General features: G+C 36.6%; 26 non-coding genes across 26 annotated transcripts; all 26 read left to right on the top strand.

Annotated features, from left to right (window-relative positions):
* Positions 1-1524: 1524 nt before the first annotated feature.
* Positions 1525-1598, top strand: TRNAT-AGU (transfer RNA threonine (anticodon AGU)). Its single transcript has one exon. It is a non-coding gene; the product is annotated as a tRNA-Thr (tRNA).
* Positions 1599-1878: 280 nt separating this feature from the next.
* On the top strand, positions 1879-1952 carry TRNAT-AGU (transfer RNA threonine (anticodon AGU)). The gene has a single exon. It is a non-coding gene; the product is annotated as a tRNA-Thr (tRNA).
* Positions 1953-2232: 280 nt separating this feature from the next.
* On the top strand, positions 2233-2306 carry TRNAT-AGU (transfer RNA threonine (anticodon AGU)). The gene has a single exon. It is a non-coding gene; the product is annotated as a tRNA-Thr (tRNA).
* Positions 2307-2586: 280 nt separating this feature from the next.
* TRNAT-AGU (transfer RNA threonine (anticodon AGU)) lies at positions 2587-2660 on the top strand. Its single transcript has one exon. It is a non-coding gene; the product is annotated as a tRNA-Thr (tRNA).
* A 280-nt stretch (positions 2661-2940) lies between these two features.
* TRNAT-AGU (transfer RNA threonine (anticodon AGU)) lies at positions 2941-3014 on the top strand. The gene has a single exon. It is a non-coding gene; the product is annotated as a tRNA-Thr (tRNA).
* A 280-nt stretch (positions 3015-3294) lies between these two features.
* TRNAT-AGU (transfer RNA threonine (anticodon AGU)) lies at positions 3295-3368 on the top strand. Its single transcript has one exon. It is a non-coding gene; the product is annotated as a tRNA-Thr (tRNA).
* A 633-nt stretch (positions 3369-4001) lies between these two features.
* On the top strand, positions 4002-4075 carry TRNAT-AGU (transfer RNA threonine (anticodon AGU)). Its single transcript has one exon. It is a non-coding gene; the product is annotated as a tRNA-Thr (tRNA).
* Positions 4076-4689: 614 nt separating this feature from the next.
* Positions 4690-4763, top strand: TRNAT-AGU (transfer RNA threonine (anticodon AGU)). The gene has a single exon. It is a non-coding gene; the product is annotated as a tRNA-Thr (tRNA).
* Positions 4764-5042: 279 nt separating this feature from the next.
* On the top strand, positions 5043-5116 carry TRNAT-AGU (transfer RNA threonine (anticodon AGU)). Its single transcript has one exon. It is a non-coding gene; the product is annotated as a tRNA-Thr (tRNA).
* Positions 5117-5396: 280 nt separating this feature from the next.
* On the top strand, positions 5397-5470 carry TRNAT-AGU (transfer RNA threonine (anticodon AGU)). Its single transcript has one exon. It is a non-coding gene; the product is annotated as a tRNA-Thr (tRNA).
* Positions 5471-5749: 279 nt separating this feature from the next.
* TRNAT-AGU (transfer RNA threonine (anticodon AGU)) lies at positions 5750-5823 on the top strand. Its single transcript has one exon. It is a non-coding gene; the product is annotated as a tRNA-Thr (tRNA).
* A 280-nt stretch (positions 5824-6103) lies between these two features.
* Positions 6104-6177, top strand: TRNAT-AGU (transfer RNA threonine (anticodon AGU)). The gene has a single exon. It is a non-coding gene; the product is annotated as a tRNA-Thr (tRNA).
* A 614-nt stretch (positions 6178-6791) lies between these two features.
* On the top strand, positions 6792-6865 carry TRNAT-AGU (transfer RNA threonine (anticodon AGU)). The gene has a single exon. It is a non-coding gene; the product is annotated as a tRNA-Thr (tRNA).
* Positions 6866-7144: 279 nt separating this feature from the next.
* On the top strand, positions 7145-7218 carry TRNAT-AGU (transfer RNA threonine (anticodon AGU)). Its single transcript has one exon. It is a non-coding gene; the product is annotated as a tRNA-Thr (tRNA).
* A 280-nt stretch (positions 7219-7498) lies between these two features.
* On the top strand, positions 7499-7572 carry TRNAT-AGU (transfer RNA threonine (anticodon AGU)). Its single transcript has one exon. It is a non-coding gene; the product is annotated as a tRNA-Thr (tRNA).
* A 614-nt stretch (positions 7573-8186) lies between these two features.
* Positions 8187-8260, top strand: TRNAT-AGU (transfer RNA threonine (anticodon AGU)). The gene has a single exon. It is a non-coding gene; the product is annotated as a tRNA-Thr (tRNA).
* Positions 8261-8540: 280 nt separating this feature from the next.
* On the top strand, positions 8541-8614 carry TRNAT-AGU (transfer RNA threonine (anticodon AGU)). Its single transcript has one exon. It is a non-coding gene; the product is annotated as a tRNA-Thr (tRNA).
* Positions 8615-9227: 613 nt separating this feature from the next.
* On the top strand, positions 9228-9301 carry TRNAT-AGU (transfer RNA threonine (anticodon AGU)). Its single transcript has one exon. It is a non-coding gene; the product is annotated as a tRNA-Thr (tRNA).
* A 280-nt stretch (positions 9302-9581) lies between these two features.
* TRNAT-AGU (transfer RNA threonine (anticodon AGU)) lies at positions 9582-9655 on the top strand. The gene has a single exon. It is a non-coding gene; the product is annotated as a tRNA-Thr (tRNA).
* A 280-nt stretch (positions 9656-9935) lies between these two features.
* TRNAT-AGU (transfer RNA threonine (anticodon AGU)) lies at positions 9936-10009 on the top strand. Its single transcript has one exon. It is a non-coding gene; the product is annotated as a tRNA-Thr (tRNA).
* A 280-nt stretch (positions 10010-10289) lies between these two features.
* TRNAT-AGU (transfer RNA threonine (anticodon AGU)) lies at positions 10290-10363 on the top strand. Its single transcript has one exon. It is a non-coding gene; the product is annotated as a tRNA-Thr (tRNA).
* Positions 10364-10643: 280 nt separating this feature from the next.
* TRNAT-AGU (transfer RNA threonine (anticodon AGU)) lies at positions 10644-10717 on the top strand. Its single transcript has one exon. It is a non-coding gene; the product is annotated as a tRNA-Thr (tRNA).
* A 614-nt stretch (positions 10718-11331) lies between these two features.
* On the top strand, positions 11332-11405 carry TRNAT-AGU (transfer RNA threonine (anticodon AGU)). The gene has a single exon. It is a non-coding gene; the product is annotated as a tRNA-Thr (tRNA).
* Positions 11406-11685: 280 nt separating this feature from the next.
* TRNAT-AGU (transfer RNA threonine (anticodon AGU)) lies at positions 11686-11759 on the top strand. Its single transcript has one exon. It is a non-coding gene; the product is annotated as a tRNA-Thr (tRNA).
* A 280-nt stretch (positions 11760-12039) lies between these two features.
* Positions 12040-12113, top strand: TRNAT-AGU (transfer RNA threonine (anticodon AGU)). The gene has a single exon. It is a non-coding gene; the product is annotated as a tRNA-Thr (tRNA).
* A 280-nt stretch (positions 12114-12393) lies between these two features.
* Positions 12394-12467, top strand: TRNAT-AGU (transfer RNA threonine (anticodon AGU)). The gene has a single exon. It is a non-coding gene; the product is annotated as a tRNA-Thr (tRNA).
* Positions 12468-12706: the final 239 nt, after the last annotated feature.

The raw sequence follows: 12706 nt of genomic DNA, 5'->3' as shown, positions 1-12706 counted from the left end.
TATCCCCAGCCAGGTACGCACACTTCGCCGAAGGGAATGAAGGTCATTGCCCTAAATGTAAGATAGCTTCAGCATCCTTTATACATTGTATGTGGGAATGTGGTATTGTTAAAAAATTTTGGTACAAACTGATACATTATATGAACCGCTCACTCCAGCTAAATGTGACGCTCCACCCAGTTGCATGTTTGTTCGCTAATTTTACTGTATGGGATCTAAATCGAAAAACGTCACTTCTAACCCCAGTGTTAACAACGTTTGTAACAGTGGCGAAAAAAGTCATCCTTACTCACTGGCTAACAAAATCTTCCCCCACTGTGGAAGAGGTTCAGACTAAAATGTTACAGCTTCTATACTTTGACAGAAAAACTGCAACTATACAAATTGAAGAAGGGGTTGTCCGTTTCCATAAAAAGTGGGGAATTTACATGAATAGTCTTGACCCTGATGTTCAAACACGAATCCAAAAATTTTTTGAGCAGACTCATTGGTATTCTCTGAATCAACCTCAAAAATGATCCCTTTTTATTATCATTATGTATTACGTGAATGTTTATTGATCACAGAATTTATGATGATGAAAAAATAAAACTAGGACTATACTGGTCTTCTTCCCCCCCACCCCCCCCCTCCCCCCCCCATCCTTCAACCTCTCTGTCATTCTTTCCACCCCCCCTTTTTACCCTTTGTTATATCTGTGTTATGTATAGATGACATATATATATATGTACTATATGCTTTATGTAAATTTTTTTTATTTTTTTTTTATATATACCGAATGTTGTTGAATCACATGATGGCGAGATTAGATATAAGGAAATGAGTACATTAGATAGGAGGTAAAATGTGAACTTCCTACATGTAGTGTTATCCGAATTTACTATTTACCAGTTAGTTTAAGATCGGTCAAAATAGTTGCTAAAAAACATAGCTATGTTAAGATATTTTCCCCAAAGGCCAACAACATCATTTAAGAAGAATACTACATCATTGCCTCACTATTTTAGAACTCTAAATAGATTCAATGTAATGTGTGTACTTAGATTTATAGGATTGTACTTTTTTTTTTTTTTTTCTCTCTGTATTTGTGTCTAAATGATATAACTGCGACAGATCTGTAAGACACCTGATTGTGGTAATATATGTCATTATACTCTATTTGTTACTTTATCTGAAAATACAATAAAAAAGTTATATAAAAAAAAAAAAACAGGAGATCCTGAGTTCAAATCTCAGAAGTGCCTTATTTTCATTCCGTTTTCTGATCTTTGTGTGCAGGTTGCTGTTAAAGCATAGAAAAGTAAGATGTGCAAAATCTTTAGATTCATTCACTCTGGCTTACTTTGTCATCATTATACAGAGTTTAAAGAAGTCGGTAATTTCCAAGTAACACAGCATCTAAAATGTGGTGATGTGGCTTAGATGGTTAAAACCTTTAGATTTATTCACTCTGGCTTATTTTGTTACCATTATACGAAGTTTAGAGAAGCAGGCAATTTTCAAGTAACACAGTAGCTTTCATGTGGTGCTGTGGCTTAGTTGGTTAAAGCGCCTGTCTAGTAAACAGGAGATCCTGAGTTCAAATCTCAGCAGTGCCTTATTTTCATTTCGTTTTCTGATCTTTGTGTGCAGGTTGCTGTTAAAGCATAGAAAAGTAAGATGTGCAAAATCTTTAGATTCATTCACTCTGGCTTACTTTGTCATCATTATACAGAGTTTAAAGAAGTCGGTAATTTCCAAGTAACACAGCATCTAAAATGTGGTGCTGTGGCTTAGATGGTTAAAACCTTTAGATTTATTCACTCTGGCTTAATTTGTTACCATTATACGAAGTTTAGAGAAACAGGCAATTTTCAAGTAACACAGCAGCTTTCATGTGGTGCTGTGGCTTAGTTGGTCAAAGCGCCTGTCTAGTAAACAGGAGATCCTGAGTTCAAATCTCAGCAGTGCCTTATTTTCATTCCGTTTTCTGATCTATGTGTGCAGGTGGCTGTTAAAGCATAGAAAAGTAAGATGTGCAAAATCTTTAGATTCATTCACTCTGGCTTACTTTGTCACCATTATACAGAGTTTAAAGAAGTCGGTAATTTCCAAGTAACACAGCATCTAAAATGTGGTGCTGTGGCTTAGATGGTTAAAACCTTTAGATTTATTCACTCTGGCTTATTTTGTTACCATTATACGAAGTTTAGAGAAGCAGGCAAGTTTCAAGTAACACAGTAGCTTTCATGTGGTGCTGTGGCTTAGTTGGTTAAAGCGCCTGTCTAGTAAACAGGAGATCCTGAGTTCAAATCTCAGCAGTGCCTTATTTTCATTCCGTTTTCTGATCTTTGTGTGCAGGTTGCTGTTAAAGCATAGAAAAGTAAGATGTGCAAAATCTTTAGATTCATTCACTCTGGCTTACTTTGTCATCAGTATACAAAGTTTAAAGAAGTTGGTAATTTCCAAGTAACACAGCATCTAAAATGTGGTGCTGTGGCTTAGATGGTTAAAACCTTTAGATTTATTTACTCTGGCTTAATTTGTTACCATTATACGAAGTTTAGAGAAGCAGGCACTTTTCAACTAACACAGTAGCTTTCATGTGGTGCTGTGGCTTAGTTGGTTAAAGCGCCTGTCTAGTAAACAGGAGATCCTGAGTTAAAATCTCAGCAGTGCCTTATTTTCATTCCGTTTTATGATCTTTGTGTGCAGGTTGCGGTTAAAGCATAGAAAAGTAAGATGTGCAAAATTTTTAGATTCATTCACTCTGGCTTACTTTGTCATCATTATACAGAGTTTAAAGAAGTCGGTAATTTCCAAGTAACACAGCATCTAAAATGTGGTGCTGTGGCTTAGATGGTTAAAACCTTTAGATTTATTCACTCTGGCTTAATTTGTTACCATTATACGAAGTTTAGAGAAGCAGACAATTTTCAAGTAACACGATAGCTTTCATGTGGTGCTGTGGCTTAGTTGGTCAAAGCGCCTGTCTAGTAAACAGGAGATCCTGAGTTCAAATCTCAGCAGTGCCTTATTTTCATTCCGTTTTCTATTCTTTGTGTGCAGGTTGCTGTTAAAGCATAGAAAAGTAAGATGTGCAAAATCTTTAGATTCATTCACTCTGGCTTACTTTGTCATCAGTATACAAAGTTTAAAGAAGTTGGTAATTTCCAAGTAACACAGCATCTAAAATGTGGTGCTGTGGCTTAGATGGTTAAAACCTTTAGATTTATTTACTCTGGCTTAATTTGTTACCATTATACGAAGTTTAGAGAAGCAGGCACTTTTCAACTAACACAGTAGCTTTCATGTGGTGCTGTGGCTTAGTTGGTCAAAGCGCCTGTCTAGTAAACAGGAGATCCTGAGTTAAAATCTCAGCAGTGCCTTATTTTCATTCTGTTTTAGGATCTTTGTTTGAAGTTTGCTGTTAAAGCATAGAAAATAAGATGTGCAGAACCTTTAGATTCATTCACTATGGCTTACTTTGTCATCATTATACAAAGTTTAAAGAAGTCGGTAATTTCCAAGTAACACAGCATCTAAAATGTGGTGCTGTGGCTTAGATGGTTAAAACCTTGAGATTTATTCACTCTGGCTTAATTTGTTACTATTATACGAAGTTTAGAGAAGCAGACAATTTTCAAGTAACACAGTAGCTTTCATGTGGTGCTGTGGCTTAGTTGGTCAAAGCGCCTGTCTAGTAAACAGGAGATCCTAAATTCAAATCTCAGCAGTGCCTTATTTTCATTCCGTTTTCTGATCTTTGTGTGCAGGTTGCGGTTAAAGCATAGAAAAGTAAGATGTGCAAAACCTTTAGATTCATTCACTATGGCTTACTTTGTCATCATTATACAAAGTTTAAAGAAGTCGGTAATTTCCAAGTAACACAGCATCTAAAATGTGGTGCTATGGCTTAGATGGTTAAAACCTTTAGATTTATTCACTCTGGCTTATTTTGTTACCATTATACGAAGTTTAGAGAAGCAGGCAATTTTCAAGTAACACAGTAGCTTTCATGTGGTGCTGTGGCTTAGTTGGTTAAAGCGCCTGTCTAGTAAACAGGAGATCCTGAGTTAAAATCTCAGCAGTGCCTTATTTTCATTCCGTTTTATGATCTTTGTGTGCAGGTTGCGGTTAAAGCATAGAAAAGTAAGATGTGCAAAACCTTTAGATTCATTCACTATGGCTTACTTTGTCATCATTATACAAAGTTTAAAGAAGTCGGTAATTTCCAAGTAACACAGCATCTAAAATGTGGTGCTGTGGCTAAGATGGTTAAAACTTTTAGATTTATTCACACTGGCTTATTTTGTTACCATTATACGAAGCTTAGAGAAGCAGGCAATTTTGAAGTAACACAGCAGCTTTCATGTGGTGCTGTGGCTTAGTTGAACAGGAGATCCTGAGTTCAAATCTCAGCAGTGTCTTATTTTCATTCCGTTTTCTGATCTTTGTGTGCAGGTTGCTGTTAAAGCATAGAAAAGTAAGATGTGCAAAACCTTTAGATTCATTCACTCTGGCTTACTTTGTCATCATTATACAAAGTTTAAAGAAGTCGGTAATTTCCAAGTAACAGAGCATCTAAAATGTGGTGCTGTGGCTTAGATGGTTAAAACCTTTAGATTTATTCACTTTGGCTTATTTTGTTACCATTATACGAAGTTTAGAGAAGCAGTCAATTTTCAAGTAACACAGCAGCTTTCATGTGGTGCTGTGGCTTAGTTGGTCAAAGCGCCTGTCTAGTAAACAGGAGATCCTGAGTTCAAATCTCAGCAGTGCCTTATTTTCATTCTGTTTTAGGATCTTTGTTTGAAGTTTGCTGTTAAAGCATAGAAAATAAGATGTGCAGAACCTTTAGATTCATTCACTATGGCTTACTTTGTCATCATTATACAAAGTTTAAAGAAGTCGGTAATTTCCAAGTAACACAGCATCTAAAATGTGGTGCTGTGGCTTAGATGGTTAAAACCTTGAGATTTATTCACTCTGGCTTAATTTGTTACTATTATACGAAGTTTAGAGAAGCAGACAATTTTCAAGTAACACAGTAGCTTTCATGTGGTGCTGTGGCTTAGTTGGTCAAAGCGCCTGTCTAGTAAACAGGAGATCCTGAGTTCAAATCTCAGCAGTGCCTTATTTTCATTCCGTTTTCTGATCTTTGTGTGCAGGTTGCGGTTAAAGCATAGAAAAGTAAGATGTGCAAAACCTTTAGATTCATTCACTATGGCTTACTTTGTCATCATTATACAAAGTTTAAAGAAGTCGGTAATTTCCAAGTAACACGGCATCTAAAATGTGGTGCTATGGCTTAGATGGTTAAAACCTTTAGATTTATTCACTCTGGCTTATTTTGTTACCATTATACGAAGTTTAGAGAAGCAGGCAATTTTCAAGTAACACAGTAGCTTTCATGTGGTGCTGTGGCTTAGTTGGTCAAAGCGCCTGTCTAGTAAACAGGAGATCCTGAGTTCAAATCTCAGCAGTGCCTTATTTTCATTCTGTTTTAGGATCTTTGTTTGAAGTTTGCTGTTAAAGCATAGAAAATAAGATGTGCAGAACCTTTAGATTCATTCACTATGGCTTACTTTGTCATCATTATACAAAGTTTAAAGAAGTCGGTAATTTCCAAGTAACACAGCATCTAAAATGTGGTGCTGTGGCTTAGATGGTTAAAACCTTGAGATTTATTCACTCTGGCTTAATTTGTTACTATTATACGAAGTTTAGAGAAGCAGACAATTTTCAAGTAACACAGTAGCTTTCATGTGGTGCTGTGGCTTAGTTGGTCAAAGCGCCTGTCTAGTAAACAGGAGATCCTGAGTTAAAATCTCAGCAGTGCCTTATTTTCATTCCGTTTTCTGATCTTTGTGTGCAGGTTGCGGTTAAAGCATAGAAAAGTAAGATGTGCAAAACCTTTAGATTCATTCACTATGGCTTACTTTGTCATCATTATACAAAGTTTAAAGAAGTCGGTAATTTCCAAGTAACACAGCATCTAAAATGTGGTGCTATGGCTTAGATGGTTAAAACCTTTAGATTTATTCACTCTGGCTTATTTTGTTACCATTATACGAAGTTTAGAGAAGCAGGCAATTTTCAAGTAACACAGTAGCTTTCATGTGGTGCTGTGGCTTAGTTGGTTAAAGCGCCTGTCTAGTAAACAGGAGATCCTGAGTTAAAATCTCAGCAGTGCCTTATTTTCATTCCGTTTTATGATCTTTGTGTGCAGGTTGCGGTTAAAGCATAGAAAAGTAAGATGTGCAAAACCTTTAGATTCATTCACTATGGCTTACTTTGTCGTCATTATACAAAGTTTAAAGAAGTCGGTAATTTCCAAGTAACACAGCATCTAAAATGTGGTGCTGTGGCTTAGATGGTTAAAACTTTTAGATTTATTCACACTGGCTTATTTTGTTACCATTATACGAAGTTTAGAGAAGCAGGCAATTTTGAAGTAACACAGCAGCTTTCATGTGGTGCTGTGGCTTAGTTGAACAGGAGATCCTGAGTTCAAATCTCAGCAGTGTCTTATTTTCATTCCGTTTTCTGATCTTTGTGTGCAGGTTGCTGTTAAAGCATAGAAAAGTAAGATGTGCAAAACCTTTAGATTCATTCACTCTGGCTTACTTTGTCATCATTATACAAAGTTTAAAGAAGTCGGTAATTTCCAAGTAACAGAGCATCTAAAATGTGGTGCTGTGGCTTAGATGGTTAAAACCTTTAGATTTATTCACTTTGGCTTATTTTGTTACCATTATACGAAGTTTAGAGAAGCAGTCAATTTTCAAGTAACACAGCAGCTTTCATGTGGTGCTGTGGCTTAGTTGGTCAAAGCGCCTGTCTAGTAAACAGGAGATCCTGAGTTCAAATCTCAGCAGTGCCTTATTTTCATTCTGTTTTAGGAACTTTGTTTGAAGTTTGCTGTTAAAGCATAGAAAATAAGATGTGCAGAACCTTTAGATTCATTCACTATGGCTTACTTTGTCATCATTATACAAAGTTTAAAGAAGTCGGTAATTTCCAAGTAACACAGCATCTAAAATGTGGTGCTGTGGCTTAGATGGTTAAAACCTTGAGATTTATTCACTCTGGCTTAATTTGTTACTATTATACGAAGTTTAGAGAAGCAGACAATTTTCAAGTAACACAGTAGCTTTCATGTGGTGCTGTGGCTTAGTTGGTCAAAGCGCCTGTCTAGTAAACAGGAGATCCTGAGTTCAAATCTCAGCAGTGCCTTATTTTCATTCCGTTTTCTGATCTTTGTGTGCAGGTTGCGGTTAAAGCATAGAAAAGTAAGATGTGCAAAACCTTTAGATTCATTCACTATGGCTTACTTTGTCATCATTATACAAAGTTTAAAGAAGTCGGTAATTTCCAAGTAACACAGCATCTAAAATGTGGTGCTATGGCTTAGATGGTTAAAACCTTTAGATTTATTCACTCTGGCTTATTTTGTTACCATTATACGAAGTTTAGAGAAGCAGGCAATTTTCAAGTAACACAGTAGCTTTCATGTGGTGCTGTGGCTTAGTTGGTTAAAGCGCCTGTCTAGTAAACAGGAGATCCTGAGTTAAAATCTCAGCAGTGCCTTATTTTCATTCCGTTTTATGATCTTTGTGTGCAGGTTGCGGTTAAAGCATAGAAAAGTAAGATGTGCAAAACCTTTAGATTCATTCACTATGGCTTACTTTGTCATCATTATACAAAGTTTAAAGAAGTCGGTAATTTCCAAGTAACACAGCATCTAAAATGTGGTGCTGTGGCTTAGATGGTTAAAACTTTTAGATTTATTCACACTGGCTTATTTTGTTACCATTATACGAAGTTTAGAGAAGCAGGCAATTTTGAAGAAACACAGCAGCTTTCATGTGGTGCTGTGGCTTAGTTGAACAGGAGATCCTGAGTTCAAATCTCAGCAGTGTCTTATTTTCATTCCGTTTTCTGATCTTTGTGTGCAGGTTGCTGTTAAAGCATAGAAAAGTAAGATGTGCAAAACCTTTAGATTCATTCACTCTGGCTTACTTTGTCATCATTATACAAAGTTTAAAGAAGTCGGTAATTTCCAAGTAACAGAGCATCTAAAATGTGGTGCTGTGGCTTAGATGGTTAAAACCTTTAGATTTATTCACTTTGGCTTATTTTGTTACCATTATACGAAGTTTAGAGAAGCAGTCAATTTTCAAGTAACACAGCAGCTTTCATGTGGTGCTGTGGCTTAGTTGGTTAAAGCGCCTGTCTAGTAAACAGGAGATCCTGAGTTCAAATCTCAGCAGTGCCTTATTTTCATTCCGTTTTCTGATCTTTGTGTGCAGGTTGCTGTTAAAGCATAGAAAAGTAAGATGTGCAAAATCTTTAGATTCATTCACTCTGGCTTACTTTGTCATCATTATACAGAGTTTAAAGAAGTCGGTAATTTCCAAGTAACACAGCATCTAAAATGTGGTGCTGTGGCTTAGATGGTTAAAACCTTTAGATTTATTCACTCTGGCTTAATTTGTTACCATTATACGAAGTTTAGAGAAGCAGGCAATTTTCAAGTAACACAGTAGCTTTCATGTGGTGCTGTGGCTTAGTTGGTCAAAGCGCCTGTCTAGTAAACAGGAGATTCTGAGTTCAAATCTCAGCAGTGCCTTATTTTCATTCTGTTTTAGGATCTTTGTTTGAAGTTTGCTGTTAAAGCATAGAAAATAAGATGCGCAGAACCTTTAGATTCATTCACTATGGCTTACTTTGTCATCATTATACAAAGTTTAAAGAAGTCGGTAATTTCCAAGTAACACAGCATCTAAAATGTGGTGCTGTGGCTTAGATGGTTAAAACCTTTAGATTTATTCACACTGGCTTATTTTGTTACCATTATACGAAGTTTAGAGAAGCAGGCAATTTTGAAGTAACACAGCAGCTTTCATGTGGTGCTGTGGCTTAGTTGAACAGGAGATCCTGAGTTCAAATCTCAGCAGTGTCTTATTTTCATTCCGTTTTCTGATCTTTGTGTGCAGGTTGCTGTTAAAGCATAGAAAAGTAAGATGTGCAAAACCTTTAGATTCATTCACTCTGGCTTACTTTGTCATCATTATACAAAGTTTAAAGAAGTCGGTAATTTCCAAGTAACAGAGCATCTAAAATGTGGTGCTGTGGCTTAGATGGTTAAAACCTTTAGATTTATTCACTTTGGCTTATTTTGTTACCATTATACGAAGTTTAGAGAAGCAGTCAATTTTCAAGTAACACAGCAGCTTTCATGTGGTGCTGTGGCTTAGTTGGTTAAAGCGCCTGTCTAGTAAACAGGAGATCCTGAGTTCAAATCTCAGCAGTGCCTTATTTTCATTCCGTTTTCTGATCTTTGTGTGCAGGTTGCTGTTAAAGCATAGAAAAGTAAGATGTGCAAAATCTTTAGATTCATTCACTCTGGCTTACTTTGTCATCATTATACAGAGTTTAAAGAAGTCGGTAATTTCCAAGTAACACAGCATCTAAAATGTGGTGCTGTGGCTTAGATGGTTAAAACCTTTAGATTTATTCACTCTGGCTTAATTTGTTACCATTATATGAAGTTTAGAGAAGCAGGCAATTTTCAAGTAACACAGCAGCTTTCATGTGGTGCTGTGGCTTAGTTGGTCAAAGCGCCTGTCTAGTAAACAGGAGATCCTGAGTTCAAATCTCAGCAGTGCCTTATTTTCATTCCGTTTTCTGATCTTTGTGTGCAGGTGGCTGTTAAAGCATAGAAAAGTAAGATGTGCAAAATCTTTAGATTCATTCACTCTTGCTTACTTTGTCATCATTATACAGAGTTTAAAGAAGTCGGTAATTTCCAAGTAACACAGCATCTAAAATGTGGTGCTGTGGCTTAGATGGTTTAAACCTTTAGATTTATTCACTCTGGCTTATTTTGTTACCATTATACGAAGTTTAGAGAAGCAGGCAATTTTCAAGTAACACAGTAGCTTTCATGTGGTGCTGTGGCTTAGTTGGTTAAAGCGCCTGTTTAGTAAACAGGAGATCCTGAGTTCAAATCTCAGCAGTGCCTTATTTTCATTCCGTTTTCTGATCTTTGTGTGCAGGTTGCTGTTAAAGCATAGAAAAGTAAGATGTGCAAAATCTTTAGATTCATTCACTCTGGCTTACTTTGTCATCATTATACAGAGTTTAAAGAAGTCGGTAATTTCCAAGTAACACAGCATCTAAAATGTGGTGCTGTGGCTTAGATGGTTAAAACCTTTAGATTTATTCACTCTGGCTTAATTTGTTACTATTATACGAAGTTTAGAGAAGCAGACAATTTTCAAGTAACACAGTAGCTTTCATGTGGTGCTGTGGCTTAGTTGGTCAAAGCGCCTGTCTAGTAAACAGGAGATCCTGAGTTCAAATCTCAGCAGTGCCTTATTTTCATTCCGTTTTCTGATCTTTGTGTGCAGGTTGCGGTTAAAGCATAGAAAAGTTAGATGTGCAAAACCTTTAGATTCATTCACTATGGCTTACTTTGTCATCATTATACAAAGTTTAAAGAAGTCGGTAATTTCCAAGTAACACAGCATCTAAAATGTGGTGCTATGGCTTAGATGGTTAAAACCTTTAGATTTATTCACTCTGGCTTATTTTGTTACCATTATACGAAGTTTAGAGAAGCAGGCAATTTTCAAGTAACACAGTAGCTTTCATGTGGTGCTGTGGCTTAGTTGGTTAAAGCGCCTGTCTAGTAAACAGGAGATCCTGAGTTAAAATCTCAGCAGTGCCTTATTTTCATTCCGTTTTATGATCTTTGTGTGCAGGTTGCGGTTAAAGCATAGAAAAGTAAGATGTGCAAAACCTTTAGATTCATTCACTATGGCTTACTTTGTCATCATTATACAAAGTTTAAAGAAGTCGGTAATTTCCAAGTAACAGAGCATCTAAAATGTGGTGCTGTGGCTTAGATGGTTAAAACCTTTAGATTTATTCACACTGGCCTATTTTGTTACCATTATACGAAGTTTAGAGAAGCAGGCAATTTTGAAGTAACACAGCAGCTTTCATGTGGTGCTGTGGCTTAGTTGAACAGGAGATCCTGAGTTCAAATCTCAGCAGTGTCTTATTTTCATTCCGTTTTCTGATCTTTGTGTGCAGGTTGCTGTTAAAGCATAGAAAAGTAAGATGTGCAAAACCTTTAGATTCATTCACTCTGGCTTACTTTGTCATCATTATACAAAGTTTAAAGAAGTCGGTAATTTCCAAGTAACAGAGCATCTAAAATGTGGTGCTGTGGCTTAGATGGTTAAAACCTTTAGATTTATTCACTTTGGCTTATTTTGTTACCATTATACGAAGTTTAGAGAAGCAGTCAATTTTCAAGTAACACAGCAGCTTTCATGTGGTGCTGTGGCTTAGTTGGTTAAAGCGCCTGTCTAGTAAACAGGAGATCCTGAGTTCAAATCTCAGCAGTGCCTTATTTTCATTCCGTTTTCTGATCTTTGTGTGCAGGTTGCTGTTAAAGCATAGAAAAGTAAGATGTGCAAAATCTTTAGATTCATTCACTCTGGCTTACTTTGTCATCATTATACAGAGTTTAAAGAAGTCGGTAATTTCCAAGTAACACAGCATCTAAAATGTGGTGCTGTGGCTTAGATGGTTAAAACCTTTAGATTTATTCACTCTGGCTTATTTTGTTACCATTATACGAAGTTTAGAGAAGCAGGCAATTTTCAAGTAACACAGTAGCTTTCATGTGGTGCTGTGGCTTAGTTGGTTAAAGCGCCTGTCTAGTAAACAGGAGATCCTGAGTTCAAATCTCAGCAGTGCCTTATTTTCATTTAGTTTTCTGATCTTTGTGTGCAGGTTGCTGTTAAAGCATAGAAAAGTAAGATGTGCAAAATCTTTAGATTCATTCACTCTGGCTTACTTTGTCATCATTATACAGAGTTTAAAGAAGTCGGTAATTTCCAAGTAACACAGCATCTAAAATGTGGTGCTGTGGCTTAGATGGTTAAAACCTTTAGATTTATTCACTCTGGCTTAATTTGTTACCATTATATGAAGTTTAGAGAAGCAGGCAATTTTCAAGTAACACAGCAGCTTTCATGTGGTGCTGTGGCTTAGTTGGTCAAAGCGCCTGTCTAGTAAACAGGAGATCCTGAGTTCAAATCTCAGCAGTGCCTTATTTTCATTCCGTTTTCTGATCTTTGTGTGCAGGTGGCTGTTAAAGCATAGAAAAGTAAGATGTGCAAAATCTTTAGATTCATTCACTCTGGCTTACTTTGTCATCATTATACAGAGTTTAAAGAAGTCGGTAATTTCCAAGTAACACAGCATCTAAAATGTGGTGCTGTGGCTTAGATGGTTAAAACCTTTAGATTTATTCACTCTGGCTTAATTTGTTACCATTATATGAAGTTTAGAGAAGCAGGCAATTTTCAAGTAACACAGCAGCTTTCATGTGGTGCTGTGGCTTAGTTGGTCAAAGCGCCTGTCTAGTAAACAGGAGATCCTGAGTTCAAATCTCAGCAGTGCCTTATTTTCATTCCGTTTTCTGATCTTTGTGTGCAGGTGGCTGTTAAAGCATAGAAAAGTAAGATGTGCAAAATCTTTAGATTCATTCACTCTGGCTTACTTTGTCATCATTATACAGAGTTTAAAGAAGTCGGTAATTTCCAAGTAACACAGCATCTAAAATGTGGTGCTGTGGCTTAGATGGTTTAAACCTTTAGATTTATTCACTCTGGCTTATTTTGTTACCATTATACGAAGTTTA

Source organism: Crinia signifera, chromosome 11 (assembly GCF_055691185.1).
Source record: "Crinia signifera chromosome 11, ASM5569118v1, whole genome shotgun sequence".
In the NCBI taxonomy this organism is placed as follows: domain Eukaryota; kingdom Metazoa; phylum Chordata; class Amphibia; order Anura; family Myobatrachidae; genus Crinia; species Crinia signifera.
Note: the sequence above shows the minus strand (reverse complement) of the source record. Positions and strands in the feature narration are given on the sequence as shown.